The 14,181-nt window shown below is 44.2% G+C and overlaps 1 non-coding gene across 1 annotated transcript; it reads right to left on the bottom strand.

Annotated features, from left to right (window-relative positions):
- Positions 1 to 208: 208 nt before the first annotated feature.
- Positions 209 to 284, bottom strand: LOC146359121 (small nucleolar RNA SNORD36). Its single transcript, XR_014787034.1, has one exon. It is a non-coding gene; the product is annotated as a small nucleolar RNA SNORD36 (small nucleolar RNA).
- Positions 285 to 14,181: the final 13,897 nt, after the last annotated feature.

Below are 14,181 nucleotides of genomic sequence, written 5' to 3'. Positions count from 1 at the left end.
TTTTTTAAAAAGGCAAAGTGGGCTCGCTATAATTATTGTGTAAAAAGGGATCTAGATATTGTTTCCAAGATATCAGGTTTAGTATCCTTACTGCAGAATGAGTTTGGAAAAAATAATGAGTTACGTATCGGCTAATCTGGTTTATCCATTGTTGAGTCATCTCATGTTACGGCTCGAATGACAGCCGTATTGAGTGACCTTATATTTTAGAGTTCAGGAATAAAAAGTTCTGTTTCTTTAAACTTTGTTAAATTTTCAGACAGAAAATTTCATGCATCCAACTATATTAAAGAACTGGGAGCAGAGAGGACCTGGAAAGTGTGGATAGATATCTTGGAAATACAGTCTATGCATTAGTACCAGTCATTTAATTTTAAATGTGTTCAAGCGTTTTCAGGAAGATGTTTGGAAGCCTGGCAAATTTTACAAAATCAATTCAGAGAAATGTCATCTGGTGTAGTATTGTCAGCAGTAATATTTAGATTATGCAACATACAACCAAAAATGGTTGTGTGTTGCATATAGCATACAGAACAATGGGAAAAAATCATATTGGAAAGTTAACTAGGAAAAATTATTGTCACCTTGTAACACTAGGTTATATTATGATCACAAACTAGTGCTTTCAGCTGATCACCATTATACCAATGTACTGTATAACTACATTACAGAACTACTGTACATTAGTATGTATAACTACACGTTTGGAGAGACACAGATCTACCACCACTCAGGGCTTCTTCACACAGAGCTTTTATCCTGCTATTGAGATTGGTTACTCACCGAAGTTTGTGGGTCCTTTAGATGACGTCATCAACCTCCAGGGTGTCTCCTGCACTGATTGACCTTTATTCCATTTTTTGAAAGATCAGAGATAACAAGCTATCAAATTACAGCACTTGAGTTTTGCTTGAATTCCCTCGACAAAAGAGGAAAACCCGCAATAAGAGGAGCTAGACCACAGCACCATCTAGTGGCTGTATAATGAAACACATGGAAGACTCAGATAAGGGGGGGAAAGGGGGGAGGCACGTGTAAAGGGAGTCCGTCGTGATCATGCATTTAAAACAGAAGCAGAAAACCCCATTTTAAATGTGGGATTTTAGGGTGGTGTAGAGATGCTCTCAGTGTCTCTTTCCCTCTCTTTCTCTATTTCAGCCTTCTCCAATCACGTGCCCTCTAGATGTTTTGTACTACAACTCCCAACATTCCTGACTATTGGGCCATGCTGGCTGATGGGAGTTGAAATCCAAAACCTTTGGAGGGTACCAGGTTGGGGAAGCCTGCTCTAACCACTACACCATACTGCTCTATTTATTATAACATGTGACATGTTGCCATTGCGCTGGGCATCACATCTGCCCACATCTCACATCACCGGCTATCAGGAACGGTCAGCTCATAGGGTGGTGATAGTGGCATGTTGTGTAACACATTAAACTTGATATTATGAGGAAGAGAAAAGGAAACAGATACAGGCCTGGTTCACACATAATAGCAATTCATGGGTTATTTAACCCATGAATTGGCGGGCTGTACTGCCTTCCATGTTCTTGCTGCTTCTGCTTTGCATCTGCCATCCACTTTAGTAAACAACCTAGGAATGCCCCATTCCTGGACTGTTTGATGCGACATGCGAACCCGGAACTCTGGGTTGTTGAGGAACAAACAACCCAGAACTTTAACCCAGCAACAAGCTATGGGTTCAAACTCTGGGTTGTTTGTCCATCAACAACCCAGAGTTCTGGGTTTGCATGTCACATCAAACAACGTTACTGGGTTGTTGATGAAAGCTGATGTGAAGTGGAATTGGCAAGTGGGCAGGAGGCACCATGCTTGCTCACTGCCACGCAGACCTGACTAACTATGAGTGGTTTAACCCGGAGTTAGTTATTACATGTGAACCAGGCCGCAGAATAGCAGCAGCCCATGAATCAATATGATGCTCACTTCCTCCTATTCTAGAATGTGACACACATCTATTTGAGTGCTTTAGGGTTGAGGAAGACCCAAAGGCTTCATTATGACAGGATTTAAACAGAAACAAATATGATTATCATTGTTTTAAATATAGGACTTTACCTGCTCTTCACTTGACAGGAAAGAGTATGGTTTGGCAGTCTTACTTCTGCAGACTTCTGCAAGAGCAGAAGAGAGACTTCTGTTTTGTTTGAATGTTTCTATGTAATGTAATTTTTTCTTGAATATTTTCTATAAATACAATGTGTGTTTTAAAAAAAACAACCTTGATGGCACAATCCTGTGGGGATAGGCGACCACCTCTGAACTCGGAGGCGACCGTCTATCCAATGCAGGGTGGGCGGAGCACAGAGGGGATCTTCTCCTCTGCACTCTGGCCCCCTGCATTTGCGGCTAGATGGCCGATTTCAGCTGTCTAGCCAGGGTGCTTCGGGGGGGTGGGAGGAGGCCGGATGGCACATAGGAAGTGTCATAATGGTGCTTCTGCCGTCCCCTCTGTACCCCCAGGAACACCCCCTTTTTGGCCGCTTTTACAAATGCACAACCGAGGGCAAACTGCACCACCTACGAGGTGCAGGGGGAGGGGGCAGACAGTTGGTTTTTTGGGAACCGAGCTTGAAGCACTGGCTCTGAGTTTGGTTCCCAGAAAACAAAAAATCCTATGGCCATCTAGCTGATGTCTAGCGGCCATCCCCTAAGTCTTTTACTCAAATCTTATATTATTCTTGCAGAAGTATGGAGAAGTCACACTGCTAAACCATACTCCTCAGACCACATCAACTGAATAGCATACAAAGTCCTATATTTTAAACCAAGGAGGATCCTATTGTTTGGTTTGGTTTAAATCCTGTTAGCATGAGGGCCCAAAGCCTGCAACAACCCTAAAGCAGTCAAACAGGTGAATATCACATTCCAGAATAGACCTCACTGTCTATCCACAGACTTTCCCCTTTTGACTAGGTTAGCTGAAAGCTTGTGTTCCATAATTATTTTTTCCATTCCTTTCATTCGAAACAATGTCTGACTATTAATAAATATGGGACACAAAATGCTAAGCTTATTCTGATTTTCTTCCTCACTGTTCATACTGCACAGTTCTCTTTCCACTGTATGGCACCTTTCATCAAAAGTTCTCAGAGCACATATAACAGACATGAATTATTCAGAGATGCTTATCTGTCTCGGGCATAACAGGAAAGTATAATTACACCATGGGTAAAAGGAAACCTGGAGCAAAGGCATGGTGAGCGACTCGCTCATGCTTTTAGTGAATCAGGGGCAAATGCATGCAACTGAGACCAAATGCCAATTTTAAAGAGCTTTCTACACAAGGCTATTAATCCCTGTATCTACTTTTGGTTTCCTCGCAGAATTGAGATCCAAGCTCTACACAAAGAGCTTTACCTTTCCTGCTTTTCCATTGCCTAACCTCTAGGTGGTGTTGTGCTAGAGAGGAATATCACAATTATACATGTAGGAAAATACCTTTTCTTTTGCTTTCAAAAATAATACTCCATTTTTCCTGTTCTAAGCCACCACCCCTGGAAATTGCTCTTAAAAAACAGACGCGAAACTGAAGGATCACATAATCAACTAAAGAACCGTAAACAACTGTAAGGAATCATGAGTGCACAATAAGTGCCTCATGTAGAAAAGCTCTAAAAACGAAAAGCCACTTAGGGAGCAGAGAATTTACAGTAGGGACACAGTAGGGAGGAGTGGATAGGCATTTCACCTTTTTTTCACATGCCATTTCATCGCTCCAAATCACGAAGGCAAACATGTTTTGAAATCCCACAGTGAGAAAAGTCCCTAATGGGGCCTGCTCCAAAAAAAACTCACAGAAAGTGCTGTTTACAAAGGGTGTTTCTACATTAAGCAAAACCCCCGCAAAAATCTACATCCTTTCCGGAGCGTCCTGCTTTCAGTTTCTTTGCGGGATTAGGAAGGGCTCCTTTACACGGCAGCCATGTGGTTTGAACTGAGGGAGTGCCTTCCTCCCTCCCTGGCATGTGTGCAAAGGGGGGGGGTAGTCTTGTTTTCGTAGCTTAACTTCTGCTGTACTGTTTTCTCGCAGCCCCCAGGAAACCTCTGACTTACTTCTGAGTAGACATAATATGTAAGATTATTCTGTAAGTCTGCCACCCTTGGCACACTTGGATTAAGCCCCATTGAACTTAATAGGGTGCTCTGAAAAAACAGAGGACGTTGCTTCTGAGCCTGGTGGGGTGGGGGATCAGATGTGTCTCCCTTCGTTGCAGGGAGGCATTTTACCCTCTTCTCCCTCCAACTGAGAAATGCAGGTGCAGGAGACGTAATCAGCAGGCAATTCTTGCCCTTGCTCCTGTCAAATCTCATCCTGACTGCGCCCCCAACAACCAAAAACAAACACCCACAGCAGGCATTGCCGTGGCATTTCTCCAATGGGGAGGTCATGGCGCTCCTGTTCCATGGGCTAGAAAAAATACCACATTTTTTACATTTGGGGAAAACATGAGATAGGCTGGAAGAAATGGCGGGAGACACCCCGGAGGGTAACAGTGTCATCTAAAGAGCCCTCAAATGTCCGACAGACAGCCATCTCAATAGCAGGATAAAAGCTCCATGTGATGAACCCCAAACAGAAGTGAAATTAGAGAGTCACGACATTGTCTAAAGAACCCATAAACAACCATGAGTAGGGAATGATGAGCATACAACAAAAGCTTTGTGTAGAAAAGCAGAGAGACAGGGCCTGTGATAACAGAGAAGGGATTAGCCTTGTATCTTTTCCATCCCTAGCTGTGAAAAGAACAGACATTTTATTTGTCAACCTGGGGTTGTTGTTGTCTCTTAAGGAATAATCTGCCTGGTTTTGCTGCTGGAGCAAGAGGCAAAGCTACACATAATACATATGAAAGTACCTTTGAGTTGATTTGATGTGGCTTTCTTGAATTGTACAGAGGTAGCACAAGTTTAGAGCTGTGTTCTTTGTGTGAGTGTGAGTGTGTGTGTGTGGCGGGGGGGAGGTTGAAATATTTTTTTCTAGTGCATGATACATACCAGCATAAAACCAGTGACTAGACTGAAAGAGGGAATGAGTTAGGTTATGTATGGTTCATGGATCACAGAAGGCTCTTTACAAACTGAAAGACTGTGCAGAAAATATATGGCCCTTAGTACTTTTCCCACTGTGATTGCAACCTTAACAATTTGTTTTGAAATTATAATTGCCATTCCTAAATCCTGTAATTTTGGTCCACTAATTCTGAACCTGGGATGCTCTCATTCTAAATACTTGGTTTAGCTTCACTTTCCTTCCTTCTGTTTTTGTAGTCCTTATGACATTTGCTCTGGGCAATATCCTATGGTGCCCATGCAACAGCACCCACAGCTAGCACAACAGGGTGCTAGCAGTTCTTAAAACAACCAGAAACAAGTGGAAAAGGGCACTCTGGGCACCACAAAATGGGAAAACTGCAGATGGAAGCATTGGCCTGAAGCTGCCCGCCAGCTTAATTTCCTAAGAATGTCTCCGGGTTCCACATATGACCCAGAGGCATTAATGGGAAAAGATGGGAATGGCCACAGGCCCTCACTTTGCTTTGAAGTGATCCCAGCTGCCAGTCAAAAACAATTTTATATAAAATAAAAATAAAAAGTAGGAAGGGCAGGGCACACTGATGGGTGCCAAGAAAGGTGCCCAAGGGCACACTGGTGCCCACGGATGCTACATTACCTACCCCTGCATGGGAACAACAGAATGAGCAGGAGTGCAGTAACAGTATTAGATACTGCCCTCTCTTGTGTACTCCAGAATATTCCAATGTTGAATCTGAGAGGTCCATCACAGCTTGCATTCAGTCAATGTTAAAAGTAAAAAGATGTAAACATCTTCACCTCTGCTGCTGTCATTGTCTGCTGCATGCATGGAGAATGGGATTCTTCTCATTACTCAGATAGATGCATGAAGTAAACAAAAACTATCAGGACTTTGCTTCTCTTTCAGAGCTGATAAATACTCTGAATTTATTTTCCTTCCTTGGTTTGTAAAAACTGCATTCCCTGACACACGCACACTGTCGTAATTTGAGTACAGCTTTCTTAAAGTCCTTAATATTCCAGAATCTTAATCCCTCTTCATCCTTCAAAAACAAAGTAAAACAACAAAAGAAAACTGAACACATTCTTAAATCTCCACTCTGTCAATACTCAAGTATTAATCTGAGCTGAGACCATGCTGCTCTCGCGGATTTCAGGTATTAATACATGCATAACACTCCTGTTGAAACCAATGGACCTAAAAGCGCTTGGCTTTGAATCCTGACATATATAATAAAATGTTTTAATATGATTTAGCCCCCGGGAATAAGCAAGGAAGAAAGCTGCATGACATGATCAGCTAGCTCGCAGAGCCAGACAGTGGTTTGGCTTTTCACATTGAAGAAAAAGCCCACATGTTGTCCCTATCTTCAAAAAGGGTAAAAATGAGGAATCTGGGAACTACAGACCAGTCAATCTGACATCAATCCCTGGGAAAATTCTGGAGCATATTATAAAGCAATCCATCTGTAAGCACCTTGAAAACAATGCAGTGATTACTTGAAGCCAACATGGATTTGTCAAGAACAAATCCTGCCAGACGAATCTGATCTCATTTTTTGATCAAGTAACCTCCCTTGTGGACTGTGGGAATGCTGTGGACACGATATACCTCGACTTCAGCAAAGCTTTCGACAAAGTGCCCCATGATATCCTAATGAGCAAACTAGCTCAAAGTGGACTAGATCAAACAACGATCCGGTGGATCCACAGTTGACTACAGAATCGGACTCAAAGAGTGCTTATCAATGGGACCTTCTCAAACTGGGGAGAGGTAACGAATAGGGTACCGCAGGGCTCAGTCCTGGGCCCAGTGCTCTCTAACATTTTTATTAATGACTTGGAGGAGGAGGTGCAGGGAATGCTGATCAAATCTGCAGATGACACAAAATTGGGCAGGATAGCTAATGCTTTGGAAGACAGAAACAAAATTCAAAGTAGGGATGTACGAAAGTCACTTACCTTTTAACGAAATGTGATTCGAGGTGGGGGGGAGGTGCTCCGTCCCTCCCCCCGAAATTCTGGTCGGGGGGGAGGCGCTCCGTCCCTCCCCCCCGAATCCTGGCCGCCCGGGTCTGCATATGGCGGTGGCCGTAGCCACTGCCGTTTGCGTCCCTGCAGTCAGCCGTGATAGGCTACGTAAATGTTTACATAGCCTATCACGGCTGAGTAAAAAAACAAAAACAAAAATGTGCGTATGCAAATGGCGGCGCCCATGGGCGCCGCCATTTGTGTTCCTTATTTTGGTACGTCTAGTCTACATAAACATTTACGTAGACTACGGCGAAAATAAGGGGAACGCAAATAGTGTAGACGCTACGCTATTTGCGTTCCCCTTATTTTTGCCGTAGTCTATGTAAATGTTTACGTAGACTAGACGTGCCAAAATAAGGAACACAAATGGCGGCGCCCATGGGCGCCGCCATTTGGTATGCGCGTGTTTTGTTTTTTGTTTTTACTCAGCCGTGATTGGCTACGTAAACATTTATGTAGCCTATCACGGTATTTTTAAAAAATCTAGCCGTGATAGGCTACGTAAATCTTTACGTAGCCTATCACGTTGTTTTTTTTTAACTGGAAATGGCGGTGGCAGCAGCTGGTCAGAAGACTGGCCGCCGCAGCCACCACCGCCGAACCGCCACCGAACCGCTGCCGAACCGCCGCCAGAGCCGCCGCCGCCAGGAAGATTCGCCCAAGGTAAGTCCCATCCCGGGGGGGGGGGGGGCACAGACCGTTTCGCCACCAATTTTGGGGAGCCGAATGCGCTGGCATTCGGCCTCCCTGAGATTCATGGCGAAATTCTCTGACATCCCTAATTCAAAGTGATCTTGATAGGCTGGAGCGCGGGGCAGAAAACCACAGAATGACATTTAATAGAGATAAATGCCAAGTTCTGCACCTAGGAAAAAGAAACCAAACGCACAGTTACAAGATGGGGGATACGTGGCTCAACAACACTACAAGTGAGAAGGATCTTGGAATTGTTGTCGATCACAAGCTGATTATGCGCCAACAATGTGATGTGCAAATGCTATTTTGGTCTGCATTAATAGAAGCATAGCTTCCAAATCCCAGGAAGTATGAGTCCCCCTCTACTCAGCACTGGTTAGGCCTCATCTGGAGTACTGTGTCCAGCTCTGGGCACCACACTTGAAGAAGGATGCAGACAAACTGGAGAGGGTTCAGAGGAGGGCAACAAAGATGATCAGGGGACTGGAAACAAAGCCCTATGAGGAGAGACTGAAAGAACTGGGCATGTTTAGCCTTGAGAAGACTGAGGGGAGATATGACAGAGTTCTTCAAGTACTTGAAAAGCTGTCACAGAGAGGAAGGCCAGGATCTCTTCTTGATCATCCCAGAGTGCAGGACACGGAATAATGGGCTCAAGTTACAGGAAGCCAGATTCCGGCTGAACATCAGGAAAATCTCCTGACTGTTAGAGCAATACGACAATGGAACCAATGACCTAGGGAGGTAGTGGGCTTTCCCACACTGGAAGTGTTCAAGACAAGGCTGGACAGCCATCTGTCAGGGATGCTCTGACTTGGATTCCTGCATTGAACAGGGGGTTGGACTCGATGGCCTTGTAGGCCCCTTCCAACCCTACTATTCTATGATTCTATGACAGCTTCTGTGGAAATCTTTGCTGAGATATTAATCCTGTTGGTGAATTCCTTCTGCTGAGAACTGGCAATTACTACAGAGCAGTCTTTCTCAATCTGGCAGCCTCCTTCAAAACTTCAACTCCCATCACGCCATCCAGCATGGCCAATGGTCAGGAATGCTGGGATTGCAGTTGAAAACATCTGGAGGGCACCAGGGTGGCGAAGGCTGTTTTACCTAGGGATGGCTGTCACAGGGAAATCTGGCCCTTTTCAGGCTCACCAAATTTCCCCAGAGCCCCCGGCTTGACTAGCATTTCTTAGCAGAGCCATGGGCTTTCCCCCAGAATCTGGGAACTCTGCTTGGATTTTTAAAAAATTGACATTTATGCAAATTGTGGCCACAAAATCGTGGGTGCAATTTGCACAGATCAAGCATATTATGCTGAAATTTGCACAACTTAAACAAATTGTGGCTGAAATATATGCAAATTTCAGCTTCAATTTGTATAAATGTGGATTTAAGAAAAGGAGAAAAAAAACCCAAATCCATGAGCTGGCCTGACTCAGTCTGCAGTGAGTTGGGCCAGCTCGCAGGTAAGTGTGCCAAAGTCCTAGGGCCAAGATAATGAAGTCACCCCCCCCCCCGACAGATTCCTTTGACAACCCTAGTTATAGCGTAACAATATTTTTCCCCTTGTGATTCATTTTTTAAGCAAATGAATATGGGAGTTATGAGATTTCTCCTATGAGATAATGTTAGTAAGCTTGTATATTACTGCCAAAATAATGGTGTTTCATGGAGGGACCACCTTCACCCATATTAGCCTGCCCACACTTTAAGATCAGCAAGAGAGGCCTTTCTCATTTGCCCACTTGTAAGAGCAGTTAGGTGGTAACCACATGAGAAAGGGCTTTTTCCACAGTAGCCCCACACCTCTGGAATAAGTTGCCATCAGGGGTCCACCAGGCCCCATAATGGCAGGTTTTAAGAAGGCCCTGAAAATATATGTGTTACTTTGGCCTTCCCCTGGTATGTTTGCTAGTACTGCTGTTTTTATTGCTTTTTTCAGACCGTTATCAGTTTTTATTATGTGCTTTATTATTGTACACCACCTTGGGAGGGCTCCTGCCCTGAAAACTGGCCAAGACATTTTTCAAAGAAATAAATTTAAATAACGGATCACTAAAGACACTGCTCATCATCTTAAGCCTGGTGATGAATCTGAACTGCTGCAAGAACAACAACTTTTGTTTCCATTTAGAGCTGCAACATTTACGCAACAAATCGGTTAGATGAATTGATTAAACCATTACAGCACAACCCTTCACATATTTATTTGGAAGTAAGTCCCACTGTGTTCAATGGGCTTATTCCCAGCTGAGTGTGAATAGGCTTGCAGTCTAACGTTCGAGTATTATGAGAGAGGGAGAAAACCTTTCTTCCCCCACCGTTGCATAATTTTATACCCGTGCATCATGTCCTCCTTTGCTCACCTTTTTTTTAAACTAACAGCAATCCTGAAGGGTGGGGAACCCGATTGATGGAGTCCTCCGATCACAAAGGTTCCATCTTCTCCTTAGCCATGCTGGCCTTTTTTGCCTCTCCTTCCTCTAAAAAGAGATGTTCCATTCGACAGGCGTCTAATAAATGCAAGCTAAATTTGTCACATCTAGGCCTCCATAGCAGTCTGCCACTGAATTTCTTCTAAGCCTCTGTAGCAGTGTTCTGTTGAATTTCAGTGGCAAACTGCCAACGTTTCTGAAGGAGTTTTGCCACTGCCATGGCTGTACCACTGCACCATTTTGGTGGCACAGTGGTGGGGTTCAGGGTAAAAAGTGGTCCCCAGACCCCCCGAAGTTGCCCATTGCTGGTCTGTGGAGGGAGCAATCCTATGTGGATCGATGGCCACCTCCGACCCCGGGGGCGACCGCCTATCCAGTCGGTGGGGGGAGTGGTGAGGAGTGGGTCTCCTCCTCACTTCCCCTGCCCGGCTTTCGCAGCTAAACAGCCAAGCCACGGGACCTCAGGGCGCGGGAAGCGGTGGTTGGATGACACATAGAATGTATTGTACCAGCATTTCTGACCTCCCCACCCCGTCCCCGGGAATGCCTGGTTTTCACTGCTCCACGCTGCTCTTACGAGCACGGAACACGGGGCCGATCTATGCTACCTACAAAGTGGCGTGGGGGTGGGGTCAGTTCCCCAGGAACCGGTCTATCCTATGCCCGTCTAGCTGCTGACTAGTGGCCATAGGATTGCACCCTTAGACTGGTGGCGATTCTTCAAAGCCTCTGATCTTATTTCTTTCTCCTCCACTGCAAATTGCCTCTCCCAAAACTGCTTTACCTTGAAGAAGCAGCCATTGTGCTTTTATTATATATGATAGCAGTATCTAATATTTAGTGTAGTTCAGCCTAAGCTGTATGAAATTGCAGTCTGTATTGAGGAGAGATGAAGCGTATGGAAACAGAACGCAATATTACAGAATTATTGAGCCAACAGTCATTAAGTGTAAACAATAGTTGTAGGCAGATGGGTATATACAGCCTCTACAATGATACAGCCTCAGTTGTTTGTTGCAATACTGTTAATGAAATAATGACAGCTCACACATAGAACTCTTGGCTATCAAACAAAGATCCTGTTCCAATGTCTGAAGGGTTAAGAATTTGTGCCCAAAATATTCTTTATTGCTAATGAGATCTTTATGTGCTTTTACAAACGTTTAGGGTATGAACAAAAGACTGAACGCACTGCCATTGGTTTAATTATTATTTTTAAAGACAATCGTTCAATAAAAACATGATTATGTAGAAAGCTCCTATGGGTGCTTCAAGATGGAAAGGTCTTTGTGCTAACTATTAGAAGGCATTATGCAGCTATTCCATCTTTTCTTCCTTAGTGGATTTTCCATGGTAAGAAAAAGACAGAAGAAGCAGTTGGAAACGAATCAAAGACAACAATGTCTGGACCCCCTGTAAAATTCTGTGAATGAGGCAAGGGCAATGGTGTGATAAAAGCCTCATCTGGAAGCCCGCTGAAACAAATTTTTTAAATCCCACATTTGGGTGGTATCCAAATAGTGTCCCTCTGCTGACAAAAGGCATCTGTCAACAGAATAGGGAAGGAATGGGTTTTGGCCATTCACCAATCTTCCTAGCCTCCCCTTGCTGCTCTTCTCCAGAGGGTCCCCCAACCCTCCAGGGCAGATTTAGAGGACCATACAGAGGGCTGGAGGGAGGAGAGGGAATCACCAAAGAGCAACCCCACTCCCTGTTCCATGGATGGATGCCTTCTGTCAGCAGAGGGACACTAGTTGGATACCCCCTCCATGTGCATAATTGAGCACAAATGTTGTTTTGTCCCCTACTTTCAACTAAATTTGCTTTGCAAGATTGATGATGTAGTTGGCCAACTTAGCACTAGTTGCAAAACTCACTGAAATTTTGCAATGGTGATTTATTTTTCTAGGCAGAGATTTGCCAAAACAAAAGAGACAATGCCATCATTTTTCATTTTCCCCTTTCAGTATTTATTTATATGGGGTTGGATCCAGATTTACACTGGATCAACTGCATTGGCTGAAGTGGACTTCCTCACCTGCTTCTTCCCACGGCAGCCCCTTCAGCCCCCTGAAAATGCTACACAGAGGGCATGTTCACACAACACGCTAACGCACGCTGACTGATTGAGCGTGGGGTGTTGTTGAACTGTGGGTTAGTGTTTTATCTGAACCCAGGACATTTTCCTTAGGGTGGCTTGTTAACCACTCTGAACAACCAACAACAAACCATGGGTTTTCAAGGTGGCTTGTTTGAGAAAAATAAGCCATTCTGCACGGTTAACAAGCTACCCTGCGGAAAATGTCCTGAGTTCAGACAACATGCCAACCCACAGTTCAACAAACAATCCATGGTTCAACAAGAACCCACACTCAACCACTGAGTGTGGGTTAGCAAGTTGTGCAAACCCAGTCAGAGTTAGGAGACCGTACTGAATGGGGTGAGGTGTGTGGGAGAACCCTAAAAATTAGATAGAGGGAGCTTAAGCAAGCAGAGCCCTTCGTTGTGCAGAAGGTAGATTCTGGATCCAACCCTTATTTATTAATAACATTTGTATACCACTTAATATAATGAAATTTCAAAGCAGTTTACATATATATATTTTTTTAAAATAATTATTTATAATACACTGTTAATAAACAATTTCTGGGGTGAGGAACCTCAGGCATGGGAGCCAAATCTGGCCTTCCTGGGAGCCAAATCTGACCCTCCAGGGTTCCCCAGATGGCCACACCCCTTCCCCTGGCCACAACCCCTTTGCCCCAACCACCAATTGTCTGGTGTGTCCTGGCTTTTGCATGGTTTTCCCCCATTCTAAAAGGTTGCGATGCCTGGCTTAATTACTGGCAGTGAGAGCTTCAAGCTACAATATGCCGGCATTTTTGGCCCCACTCCCTTTGCCTGTGGCCCCCAAGAGCTTCACCAAAATACAACTTGGTCCTCAGGCTGAAAGAGGTTCCCCACCCTTGAACTAAATATATAAGATGGATGATAATAATAATGAGAAATAAATAAATACATAAGCAGTAATATGGAATAGTGGCAATAAACTAATGCTTAATGGATACTATATCAAAACTACAACAACTGGAGCTGGAAAGAGTACCTATATAAGATAACTTGTACTTTCCTTTGTTAATTATCTTACAATGCAATCCGATATATGTTTACTTGCTCTGCTGTGTTCAGTGCGGCTTACTCCCAGATAAGTGTGCATAGTATTGCAGCCTTAAGCATTGTCTTTAACAGCTTTTTTGTTGACTGTGATCTGTTAAGTACAAATTACTGATATTCTCCATCTTCACTGCTGACTGAGGCGCTGCCAATTACACTTTAAATTTTATTGGAGAGATTATTGCTTTCCATTTGACAAGGAATACTCCATAATTCTGGAGGCATAGGTTTGATTCACACATGCATGGACATAATTTGATTTCTTCCTATTCAACACCAGATCACCCTCAGCTGAATGTACGAAGGGAGTCCACTGAAAGGTGTATGTGTCTGTGACATGAGATGAATGTGAAAATACTATCTGTGGTGTCTGAAATGCTAGAGCACATTCACGCATGCATGTCCTCACTTCAGTTTCCTGTGTACAAGGAAGGGTTGTTGATGTTTTGCAGAGGAGAACGTTCCCATATATTGGAAGTGGCACTGCCCTGCCATGTGATTCTGTGGATCATGGCACTTGACTCCTAGGCAGCGATGCAGAAGACCGGTGTTGCATGTCTGAATGTTGTGGCTCCCTCAACCCTGGGATGCAGCAAGAGATGCTGCCAGGAGCTGTAACGCCTGCTGCCGTTCAAGGGCAATGGGCCACCCACCGTTCCTGCCAAGGCCTTTCCAGCCAGCCCAGAGCCAGTTCCGGTTCCCTGGGATGAATGTTGAAGAATTTCCTACTTATTGGTTTATCCCACAGAACCCCAAACAGCTTTCTAGACATCATCCA

The sequence above is a fragment of the Heloderma suspectum genome, chromosome 1, assembly GCF_057233095.1.
Source record: "Heloderma suspectum isolate Gila_16-S chromosome 1, 16-S_ref, whole genome shotgun sequence".
Lineage (NCBI taxonomy): Eukaryota > Metazoa > Chordata > Lepidosauria > Squamata > Helodermatidae > Heloderma > Heloderma suspectum.
This window is presented reverse-complemented; position numbering and strand designations above follow the sequence as displayed.